Here is an 11,616-nt window from a genome sequence, read left to right as displayed (position 1 = left end):
ATATTGTATATTGCAGCATGTCTGTCTGGCGTATTGTGTGATATTGTATATTGCAGCATGTCTGTCTGGCGTATTGTGTGATATTGTATATTGCAGTATGTCTGTCTGACGTATTGTGTGACATTGTATATTGCAGTATGTCTGTCTGAGGTATTGTGTGATATTGTATATTGCAGTATGTCTGTCTGACGTATTGTGTGATATTGTATATTGCAGTATGTCTGTCTGACGTATTGTGTGATATTGTATATTGCAGTATGTCTGTCTGACGTATTGTGTGATATTGTATATTGCAGTATGTCTGTCTGGCGTATTGTGTGATATTGTATATTGCAGTATGTCTGTCTGGCGTATTGTGTGATATTGTATATTGCAGTATGTCTGTCTGACGTATTGTGTGATATTGTATATTGCAGTATGTCTGTCTGAGGTATTGTTTGATATTATATATTGCAGTATGTATGTCTGACGTATTGTGTGATATTGTAAATTGCAGTATGTCTGTCTGACGTATTGTGTGATATTGTATATTGCATGTATGTCTGTCTGACGTATTGTGTGATATTGTATATTGGAGTACGTCTGTCTGACGTATTGTGTGACATTGTGTATTGCAGTATGTCTGTCTGAGGTATTGTGTGATATTGTATATTGCAGTATGTCTGTCTGGCGTATTGAGTGATATTGTATATTGCAGTATGTCTGTCTGACGTATTGTGTGATATTGTATATTGCAGTATGTCTGTCTGACGTATTGTGTGATATTGTATATTGCAGTATGTCTGTCTGGCGTATTGTGTGATATTGTATATTGCAGTATGTCTGTCTGGCGTATTGTGTGATGTTGTATATTGCAGTATGTCTGTCTGATGTATTGTGTGATATTGTGTATTGCAGTATGTCTGTCTGGCGTATTGTGTGATATTGTATATTGTCTGTATGTCTGTCTGGCGTATTGTGTGACATTGTGTATTGCAGTATGTCTGTCTGAGGTATTGTTTGATATTATATATTGCAGTATGTCTGTCTGGCGTATTGTGTGATGTTGTTTATTGCAGTATGTCTGTCTGACGTATTGAGTGATATTGTATATTGCAGTATGTCTGTCTGGCGTATTGTGTGATATTGTGTATTGCAGTATGTCTGTCTGACGTATTGTGTGATATTATATATTGCAGTATGTCTGTCTGACGTATTGTGTGATATTGTATATTGCAGTATGTCTGTCTGACGTATTGTGTGATATTGTATATTGCAGTATGTCTGTCTGACGTATTGTGTGATATTGTATATTGCAGTATGTCTGTCTGACGTATTGTGTGATATTGTATATTGCAGTATGTCTGTCTGACGTATTGTGTGATATTGTATATTGCAGTATGTCTGTCTAGACGTATTGTGTGACATTGTGTATTGCAGTATGTCTGTCTGACGTATTGTGTGATATTGTATATTGCAGTATGTCTGTCTGACGTATTGTGTGATATTGTATATTGCAGTATGTCTGTCTGACGTATTGTGTGATATTGTATATTGCAGTATGTCTGTCTGACGTATTGTGTGATATTGTATATTGCAGTATGTCTGTCTGGCGTATTGTGTGATATTGTATATTGCAGTATGTCTGTCTGACGTATTGTGTGATATTGTATATTGCAGTATGTCTGTCTGATGTATTGTGTGATATTGTGTATTGCAGTATGTCTGTCTGGCGTATTGTGTGATATTGTATATTGCAGTATGTCTGTCTGGCGTATTGTGTGACATTGTGTATTGCAGTATGTCTGTCTGACGTATTGTGTGATATTGTATATTGCAGTATGTCTGTCTGACGTATTGTGTGATATTGTATATTGCAGTATGTCTGTCTGACGTATTGTGTGATATTGTATATTGCAGTATGTCTGTCTGGCGTATTGTGTGATATTGTATATTGCAGTATGTCTGTCTGACGTATTGTGTGATATTGTATATTGCAGTATGTCTGTCTGACGTATTGTGTGATATTGTATATTGCAGCATGTCTGTCTGACGTATTGTGTGATATTGTATATTGCAGTATGTCTGTCTGACGTATTGTGTGATATTGTATATTGCAGTATGTCTGTCTGACGTATTGTGTGATATTGTATATTGCAGTATGTCTGTCTGACGTATTGTGTGATATTGTATATTGCAGTATGTCTGTCTGACGTATTGTGTGATATTGTATATTGCAGTATGTCTGTCTGACGTATTGTGTGATATTGTATATTGCAGTATGTCTGTCTGACGTATTGTGTGATATTGTATATTGCAGTATGTCTGTCTGGCGTATTGTGTGATATTGTGTATTGCAGTATGTCTGTCTGACGTATTGTGTGATATTGTATATTGCAGTATGTCTGTCTGGCGTATTGTGTGATATTGTATATTGCAGTATGTCTGTCTGACGTATTGTGTGATATTGTATATTGCAGTATGTCTGTCTGACGTATTGTGTGATATTGTATATTGTCTGTCTGTCTGACGTATTGTGTGATATTGTATATTGCAGTATGTCTGTCTGACGTATTGTGTGATATTGTATATTGCAGTATGTCTGTCTGAGCGTATTGTGTGATATTGTGATATTGCAGTATGTCTGTCTGGCGTATTGTGTGATATTGTATATTGCAGTATGTCTGTCTGGCGTATTGTGTGATATTGTGTATTGCAGTATGTCTGTCTGACGTATTGTGTGATATTGTATATTGCAGTATGTCTGTCTGGCGTATTGTGTGATATTGTATATTGCAGTATGTCTGTCTGACGTATTGTGTGATATTGTATATTGCAGTATGTCTGTCTGACGTATTGTGTGATATTGTATATTGCAGTATGTCTGTCTGACGTATTGTGTGATATTGTATATTGCAGTATGTCTGTCTGACGTATTGTGTGATATTGTATATTGCAGTATGTCTGTCTGACGTATTGTGTGATATTGTATATTGCAGTATGTCTGTCTGACGTATTGTGTGATATTGTATATTGCAGTATGTCTGTCTGACGTATTGTGTGATATTGTATATTGCAGTATGTCTGTCTGACGTATTGTGTGATATTGTGTATTGCAGTATGTCTGTCTGACGTATTGTGTGATATTGTATATTGCAGTGTCTGTCTGACGTATTGTGTGATATTGTATATTGCAGTATGTCTGTCTGACGTATTGTGTGATATTGTATATTGCAGTATGTCTGTCTGACGTATTGTGTGATATTGTATATTGCAGTATGTCTGTCTGACGTATTGTGTGATATTGTGTATTGCAGTATGTCTGTCTGACGTATTGTGTGATATTGTATATTGCAGTATGTCTGTCTCGACGTATTGTGTGATATTGTATATTGCAGTATGTCTGTCTGACGTATTGTGTGATATTGTATATTGCAGTATGTCTGTCTGGTGATGTTGTGATATTGCAGTATTGTGTGATATTGTATATTGCAGTATGTGTATGTCTGTCTGACGTATTGTGTGATATTGTATATTGCAGTATGTCTGTCTGACGTATTGTGATATTGTATATTGCAGTATGTCTCTGGCGTATTGTGTGATATTGTATATTGCAGTATGTCTGTCTGACGTATTGTGTGATATTGTATATTGCAGTATGTCTGTCTGGCGTATTGTGTGACATTGTGTATTGCAGTATGTCTGTCTGAGGTATTGTGTGATATTGTATATTGCAGTATGTCTGTCTGACGTATTGTGTGATATTGTATATTGCAGTATGTCTGTCTGACGTATTGTGTGATATTGTATATTGCAGTATGTCTGTCTGACGTATTGTGTGATATTGTATATTGCAGTATGTCTGTCTGACGTATTGTGTGATATTGTATATTGCAGTATGTCTGTCTGACGTATTGTGTGATATTGTATATTGCAGTATGTCTGTCTGACGTATTGTGTGATATTGTATATTGCAGTATGTCTGTCTGACGTATTGTGTGATATTGTATATTGCAGTATGTCTGTCTGACGTATTGTGTGATATTGTATATTGCAGTATGTCTGTCTGACGTATTGTGTGATATTGTATATTGCAGTATGTCTGTCTGTGTGTATTGTGTGATATTGTATATTGCAGTATGTCTGTCTGACGTATTGTGATATTGTATATTGCAGTATGTCTGTCTGACGTATTGTGTGATATTGTATATTGCAGTATGTCTGTCTGACGTATTGTGTGATATTGTATATTGCAGTATGTCTGTCTGACGTATTGTGTGATATTGTATATTGCAGTATGTCTGTCTGACGTATTGTGTGATATTGTATATTGCAGTATGTCTGTCTGACGTATTGTGTGATATTGTATATTGCAGTATGTCTGTCTGACGTATTGTGTGATATTGTATATTGCAGTATGTCTGTCTGACGTATTGTGTGATATTGTATATTGCAGTATGTCTGTCTGTGTCTGACGTATTGTGTGATATTGTATATTGCAGTATGTCTGTCTGGCATATGTCTGTGTGATGATATTGTATATTGCAGTATGTCTGTCTGACGTATTGTGTGATATTGTATATTGCAGTATGTCTGTCTGATGTATTGTGTGATATTGTGTATTGCAGTATGTCTGTCTGACGTATTGTGTGATATTGTATATTGCAGTATGTCTGTCTGGCGTATTGTGTGATATTGTATATTGCAGTATGTCTGTCTGTCTGGCATTTGTGTGATATTGTATATTGCATGTATGTCTGTCTGACGTATTGTGTGATATTGTATATTGCAGTATGTCTGTCTGACGTATTGTGTGATATTGTATATTGCAGTATGTCTGTCTGACGTATTGTGTGATATTGTATATTGCAGTATGTCTGTCTGACGTATTGTGTGATATTGTATATTGCAGTATGTCTGTCTGACGTATTGTGTGATATTGTATATTGCATATGTATGTCTGTCTGACGTATTGTTGTGTGATATTGTGCAGTATGTCTGTCTGACGTATTGTGTGATATTGATATTGCAGTATGTCTGTCTGACGTATGCAGTATATTGCATGTCTGTCTGACGTATATTGATATTGATATTGTATATTGCAGTATGTCTGTCTGACGTATTGTGTGATATTGTTATATTGCAGTATGTCTGTCTGACGTATTGTGTGATATTGTATATTGCAGTATGTCTGTCTGACGTATTGTGTGATATTGTATATTGCAGTATGTCTGTCTGACGTATTGTGTGATATTGTATATTGCAGTATGTCTGTCTGACGTATTGTGTGATATTGTATATTGCAGTATGTCTGTCTGACGTATTGTGTGATGTTTGTATATTGCAGTATGTCTGTCTGGCGTATTGTGTGATATTGTATATTGCATATGTCTGTCTGACGTATTGTGTGATATTGTATATTGCAGTATGTCTGTCTGACGTATTGTGTGATATTGTATATTTCAGTATGTCTGTCTAGCGTATTGTGTGACATTGTGTATTGCAGTATGTCTATCTGACGTTTGGTGTGACATTGTGTATTGCAGTATGTCTGTCTGAGGTATTGTGTGATATTGTATATTGCAGTATGTCTGTCTGGCGTATTGAGTGATATTGTAAATTGCACTATGTCTGTCTGAGATATTGTGTGATATTGTATATTGCATGTATGTCTGTCTGACGTATTGTGTGATATTGTATATTGCAGTATGTCTGTCTAGCGTATTGTGTGACATTGTGTATTGCAGTATGTCTATCTGACGTTTGGTGTGACATTGTGTATTGCAGTATGTCTGTCTGAGGTATTGTGTGATATTGTATATTGCAGTATGTCTGTCTGACGTATTATGTGATATTGTATATTGTAGTTTCTCTGTCTGACGTATTGTGTGATATTTTATATTGTAGTGTGTTTGCCTGACGTATTGTGTGATATTGTATATTGCAGTATGTCTGTCTGACGTATTGTGTGATATTGTATATTGCAGTATGTCTGTCTGGCGTATTGTGTGACATTGTGTATTGCAGTATGTTTGTCTGAGGTATTGTGTGATATTGTATATTCCAGTATGTCTGTCTGGTGTATTTTGTGATATTGTATATTGCAGTATGTCTGTCTGACGTATTGTGTGATATTGTATATTGCAGTACGTCTGTCTGACCTATTGTGTGATATTGTATATTGCAGTATGTCTGTCTGATGTATTGTGTGATATTGTGTATTGCAGTATGTCTGTCTGGCGTATCGTGTGATATTGTATATTGCAGCATGTCTGTCTGGCGTATTGTGTGATATTGTATATTGCAGCATGTCTGTCTGGCGTGTATTTATGTGATATTGTATATTGCAGTATGTCTGTCTGGCGTATTGTGTGATATTGTATATTGCAGTATGTCTGTCTGACGTATTGTGTGATATTGTATGTTGCAGTATGTCTGTCTGACGTATTGTGTGATATTGTATATTGCAGTATGTCTGTCTGGCGTATTGTGTGATATTGTATATTGCAGTATGTCTGTCTGGCGTATTGTGTGATGTTGTGTATTGCAGTATGTCTGTCTGACGTATTGTGTGATATTGTATATTGCAGTATGTCTGTCTGGCGTATTGTGTGACATTGTGTATTGCAGTATGTCTGTCTGAGGTATTGTGTGATATTGTATATTGCAGTATGTCTGTCTGGCGTATTGAGTGATATTGTAAATTGCACTATGTCTGTCTGACGTATTGTGTGACATTGTATATTGCAGTATGTCTGTCTGACGTATTGTGTGATATTGTATATTGCAGTATGTCTGTCTGACGTATTGTGTGATATTGTATATTGCAGTATGTCTGTCTGACGTATTGTGTGACATTGTATATTGCAGTATGTCTGTCTAGCGTATTGTGTGATATTGTGTATTGCAGTATGTCTATCTGACGTTTGGTGTGACATTGTGTATTGCAGTATGTCTGTCTGAGGTATTGTGTGATATTGTATATTGCAGTATGTCTGTCTGACGTATTATGTGATATTGTATATTGTAGTTTGTCTGTCTGACGTATTGTGTGATATTTTATATTGTACTGTGTTTGCCTGACGTATTGTGTCATATTGTAAATTGCACTATGTCTGTCTGACCTATTGTGTGATATTGTATATTGCATGTATGTCTGTCTGGCGTATTGTGTGACATTGTGTATTGCAGTATGTTTGTCTGACGTATTGTGTGATATTGTATATTCCAGTATGTCTGTCTGGTGTATTTTGTGATATTGTATATTGCAGTATGTCTGTCTGACGTATTGTGTGATATTGTATATTGCAGTACATCTGTCTGACGTATTGTGTGATATTGTATATTGGAGTACGTCTGTCTAACGTATTGTGTGATATTGTATATTGCAGTATGTCTGTCTGACGCATTGTGTGATATTGTGTAATGCAGTATGTCTGTCTGGCGTATTGTGTGATATTGTATATTGCAGTATGTCTGTCTAGCGTATTGTGTGATATTGTGTATTGCAGTATGTCTATCTGACGTTTGGTGTGACATTGTGTATTGCAGTATGTCTGTCTGAGGTATTGTGTGATATTGTATATTGCAGTATGTCTGTCTGACGTATTATGTGATATTGTATATTGTAGTTTGTCTGTCTGACGTATTGTGTGATATTTTATATTGTACTGTGTTTGCCTGACGTATTGTGTCATATTGTAAATTGCAGTATGTCTGTCTGACCTATTGTGTGATATTGTATATTGCAGTATGTCTGTCTGGCGTATTGTGTTGACAGTATGTATGTCTGACGTATTGTGTGATGTTATGTCAGATGTCTGTCTGGTGTATTTTGTGATATTGTATATTGCAGTATGTCTGTCTGTCTGGTATTTTGTGATATTGTATATTGCAGTATGTCTGTCTGACGTATTGTGTGATATATTGTATATTGTGTGATATTGTATATTGCAGTATGTCTGTCTGACGTATTATTGATATTATGTATATTGAGTACGTCTGTCTAACGTATTGTGTGATATTATATATTGCAGTATATATTGTGACGCATTGTGTGATTGTGCATATTGTCTGACGCATTGTGTGATATTGTGTATTGCAGTATGTCTGTCTGACGTATTGTGTGATATTATTATTGCGAGTATGTCTGTCTGACGTATTATATTGTATGTGATATTGTATATTGCAGTATGTCTGTCTGACGCATTGTGTGATATTGTAATGATGCAGTATGTCTGTCTGACGCATTGTGTGATATTGTGTAATGCAGTATGTCTGTCTGGCGTATTGTGTGTGATATTGTTGTATTGCAGTATGTCTGTCTGACGTATTGTGTGATATTATATATTGCAGTATGTCTGTCTGGCGTATTGTGTGATATTGTATATTGCAGTATGTCTGTCTGTACGTTATTGTGATGTTGTGTATTGCAGTATGTCTGTCTGACGTATTGTGTGATATTGTATATTGCAGTATGTCTGTGGCTGTGTATATGTGTGACATTGTGTGATTGCAGTATGTCTGTCTGATGTATTGTGTGATATTGTATATTGCAGTATGTCTGTCTGGCGTATTGAGTGATATTGTAAATTGCACTATGTCTGTCTGAGGTATTGTGTGATATTGTATATTGCATGTATGTCTGTCTGACGTATTGTGTGATATTGTATATTGCAGTATGTCTGTCTGACGTATTGTGTGATATTGTATATTGCAGTATGTCTGTCTGACGTATTGTGTGACATTGTATATTGCAGTATGTCTGTAAGACGTATTGTGTGATATTGTATATTGCAGTATGTCTGTCTGACGTATTGTGTGATATTGTATATTGCAGTATGTCTGTCTAGCGTATTGTGTGACATTGTGTATTGCAGTATGTCTATCTGACGTTTGGTGTGACATTGTGTATTGCAGTATGTCTGTCTGAGGTATTGTGTGATATTGTATATTGCAGTATGTCTGTCTGACGTATTATGTGATATTGTATATTGTAGTTTGTCTGTCTGACGTATTGTGTGATATTTTATATTGTACTGTGTTTGCCTGACGTATTGTGTGATATTGTAAATTGGAGTATGTCTGTCTGACGTATTGTGTGATATTGTATATTGCAGTATGTCTGTCTGGCGTATTGTGTGACATTGTGTATTGCAGTATGTTTGTCTGACGTATTGTGTGATATTGTATATTTCAGTATGTCTGTCGTACGTCTGTCTAACGTATTGTGTGATATTGTATATTGCAGTATGTCTGTCTGACGCATTGTGTGATATTGTGTAATGCAGTATGTCTGTCTGGCGTATTGTGTGATATTGTGTATTGCAGTATGTCTGTCTGACGTATTGTGTGATATTATATATTGCAGTATGTCTGTCTGGCGTATTGTGTGATATTGTGTATTGCAGTATGTCTGTCTGGCGTATTGTGTGATATTGTATATTGTAGTATGTCTGTCTGGCGTATTGTGTAATATCATATGTTGTAGTATGTCTGTCTGACGTATTGTGTGATGTTGTATATTGTGGTATGTCGAGCTGTCTGACGTATTATGTTAAGTTATAATCCATCTTGTAATTCGGGCATGTTCCAAACGTATCTGTTTGTTGGAGCCTGCCATTGAATATCGATACACAATCCGTGTGGTAGGAGGGAGGGCCGTGTGGCAGGAGGGAGGGCCGTGTGGCAGGAGGGAGATGTTTGACGGTGTCAGCAGCCAGGTTCCAGTCACAACAGATGTTAAAACAGACTATAAGTAGGAAACTCAGACCGGTAGCGAATTTCGCCCGCTTTCACAGCCCCGACGAGTTCGTGCAATGGAACACTGATTGTCGGAAGTCTCCAATACCACAACTTCTGTCTTTCGCTCATTCAAGGCAAGAAATTCAGTTCTGTGATTTCCGGATTATTTTCTGAGGTTCCTGAAAAGCCCCCCAGTAGATAATGTGAGTCATCATACAGGTAAGAGTTTGTTCTACAGATCTCTTCATGCTAAAACCACCTGTGTCTGCTGCTGCTGCTGTTTGCTGCCCTGCTATAGTAAAGTAGTAGAGATCGTCTCACCGTGCTCCCCATGGGATCATCTCGTCATGCTCCCTGTTACAAGCACTGTTTTATACACCGTCGATAGCTATTGTTGTCTCGTATACTTATATTAATGTAACAACTCAAAGTCGGTAGACTTACTGTGTGTGCGTGTGAGCTATTGTACGATAGAGCTGCCGTGTGTTTGTACACCACAAAGCGTTTATATCCAGTTCTAAAGTTTATAGCCTACAGCGTAAAACAAATTTAATTGTTATAATTGTTTGTGATGCAGCTTGGTGCAGATGGCGGAAACGTGCTGATTTTGTTGAATAGTTGATGACATCAATAAGCAGGTTATAAATTCCTGCATAACGGCGGTTCCTGTTGCTGCCGATCCTACCACCATTCTTTTATTACTGCTTGTCGCAGGTGTGATTAACACTGTCGAGTATGTGGCACCTGCAAAGCGTCGTAAGTCACCATAGGTGGCCGGAGAAACTATAATGTTGCCACTGCTCTTTTGTTGCATTAAGTGATCAGTTATATAGTACACACCTTGTAATTTGAGGAACATTTTAAACCTTGATTTCCTCTTAGCGTGGATCTAGATCTAGCTTATAGTGGCTGAAGCTATTGTATCCTCTCGTAACTGTTTCCTGGGCCCCCGTTTAGTGTGTGGGTGACTGGGTAGGGGAGGCGACGGGTGGAGGGGAGTGGTGTACTACAGCCGGGGTTATTTGAGTGCGCACCACTGCCGATTGTGCCATATGATATCATAACAGTCTATTGTGTATGGCGTTGTTTCGAGAGCGCTAGATTACCTTCCATAGGTCAGACTCGTACTGTTGGTTACAGGCGTAGTTACAGGCCACTGGAGACTCACGTCACATAAAGGGCTTCTCATGGATAGTCACGTCACATGAAGGGCTTCTCATGAATAGTCACGTCACATAAAGGGCTTCTCATGGATAGTCACGTCACATAAAGGGCTTCTCATAGATAGTGACATCACATGAAGGGTTTCTCGTGGATAGTCACGTCACAGGAAGGGCTTCTTGTGGATAGTCTCGTCACTTGAAGGGCTTCTCATGGATAGTCACGTCACATGAAGGGCTTCTCATAGATGGTGACATCACATGAAGGGCTTCTCGTGGATAGTCACGTCACATGAAGGGCTTCTCATGGATAGTCACGTCACATGAAGGGCTTCTCATAGATGGTGACATCACATGAAGGGCTTCTCGTGGATAGTCACGTCACATGAAGGGCTTCTCATGGATAGTCACGTCACATAAAGGGCTTCTCATAGATGGTGACATCACATGAAGGGCTTCTCATGGATAGTCACGTCACACGAAGGGCTTCTTGTGGATAGTCTCGTCACATGAAGGGCTTCTCGTGGATAGTCACGTCACATGAAGGGCTTCTCATGGATAGTCACGTCACATGAAGGGCTTCTTATAGATATTCACGTCACAGGAAGGGCTTCTTGTGGATAGTCTCGTCACATGAAGGGTTTCTCATAGATAGTCACGTCACAGGAAGGGCTTCTTATACATAGTCACGTCCCATGAAGGGCTTCTTGTGGATAGTCACGTCATATGAAGG

The 11,616-nt window shown here is 37.7% G+C and overlaps 1 protein-coding gene across 3 annotated transcripts in view; it reads left to right on the top strand.

Moving 5' to 3' along the window:
* The first annotated feature begins 9,732 nt into the window (after nt 1–9,732).
* Nucleotides 9,733–11,616, top strand: part of LOC124279722 (fibroblast growth factor receptor 3-like) — a 29,924-nt gene continuing 28,040 nt past the window's right edge. For 2 of the 3 annotated variants that reach the window (XM_046715585.1, XM_046715583.1), the window contains exon 1: nt 9,734–9,942. The gene's annotated coding sequence lies outside the window, so the exon portion shown is untranslated. Of the gene's footprint in view, nt 9,943–11,616 lie in introns of all 3 variants that reach the window. The other variant, XM_046715584.1, reaches the window with a different exon arrangement.

This window comes from Haliotis rubra, unplaced genomic scaffold (genome assembly GCF_003918875.1).
Source record: "Haliotis rubra isolate DU_JTF1 unplaced genomic scaffold, ASM391887v1 Scf255, whole genome shotgun sequence".
Classification (NCBI taxonomy): Eukaryota; Metazoa; Mollusca; class Gastropoda; order Lepetellida; family Haliotidae; genus Haliotis; species Haliotis rubra.
Note: the sequence above shows the minus strand (reverse complement) of the source record. Positions and strands in the feature narration are given on the sequence as shown.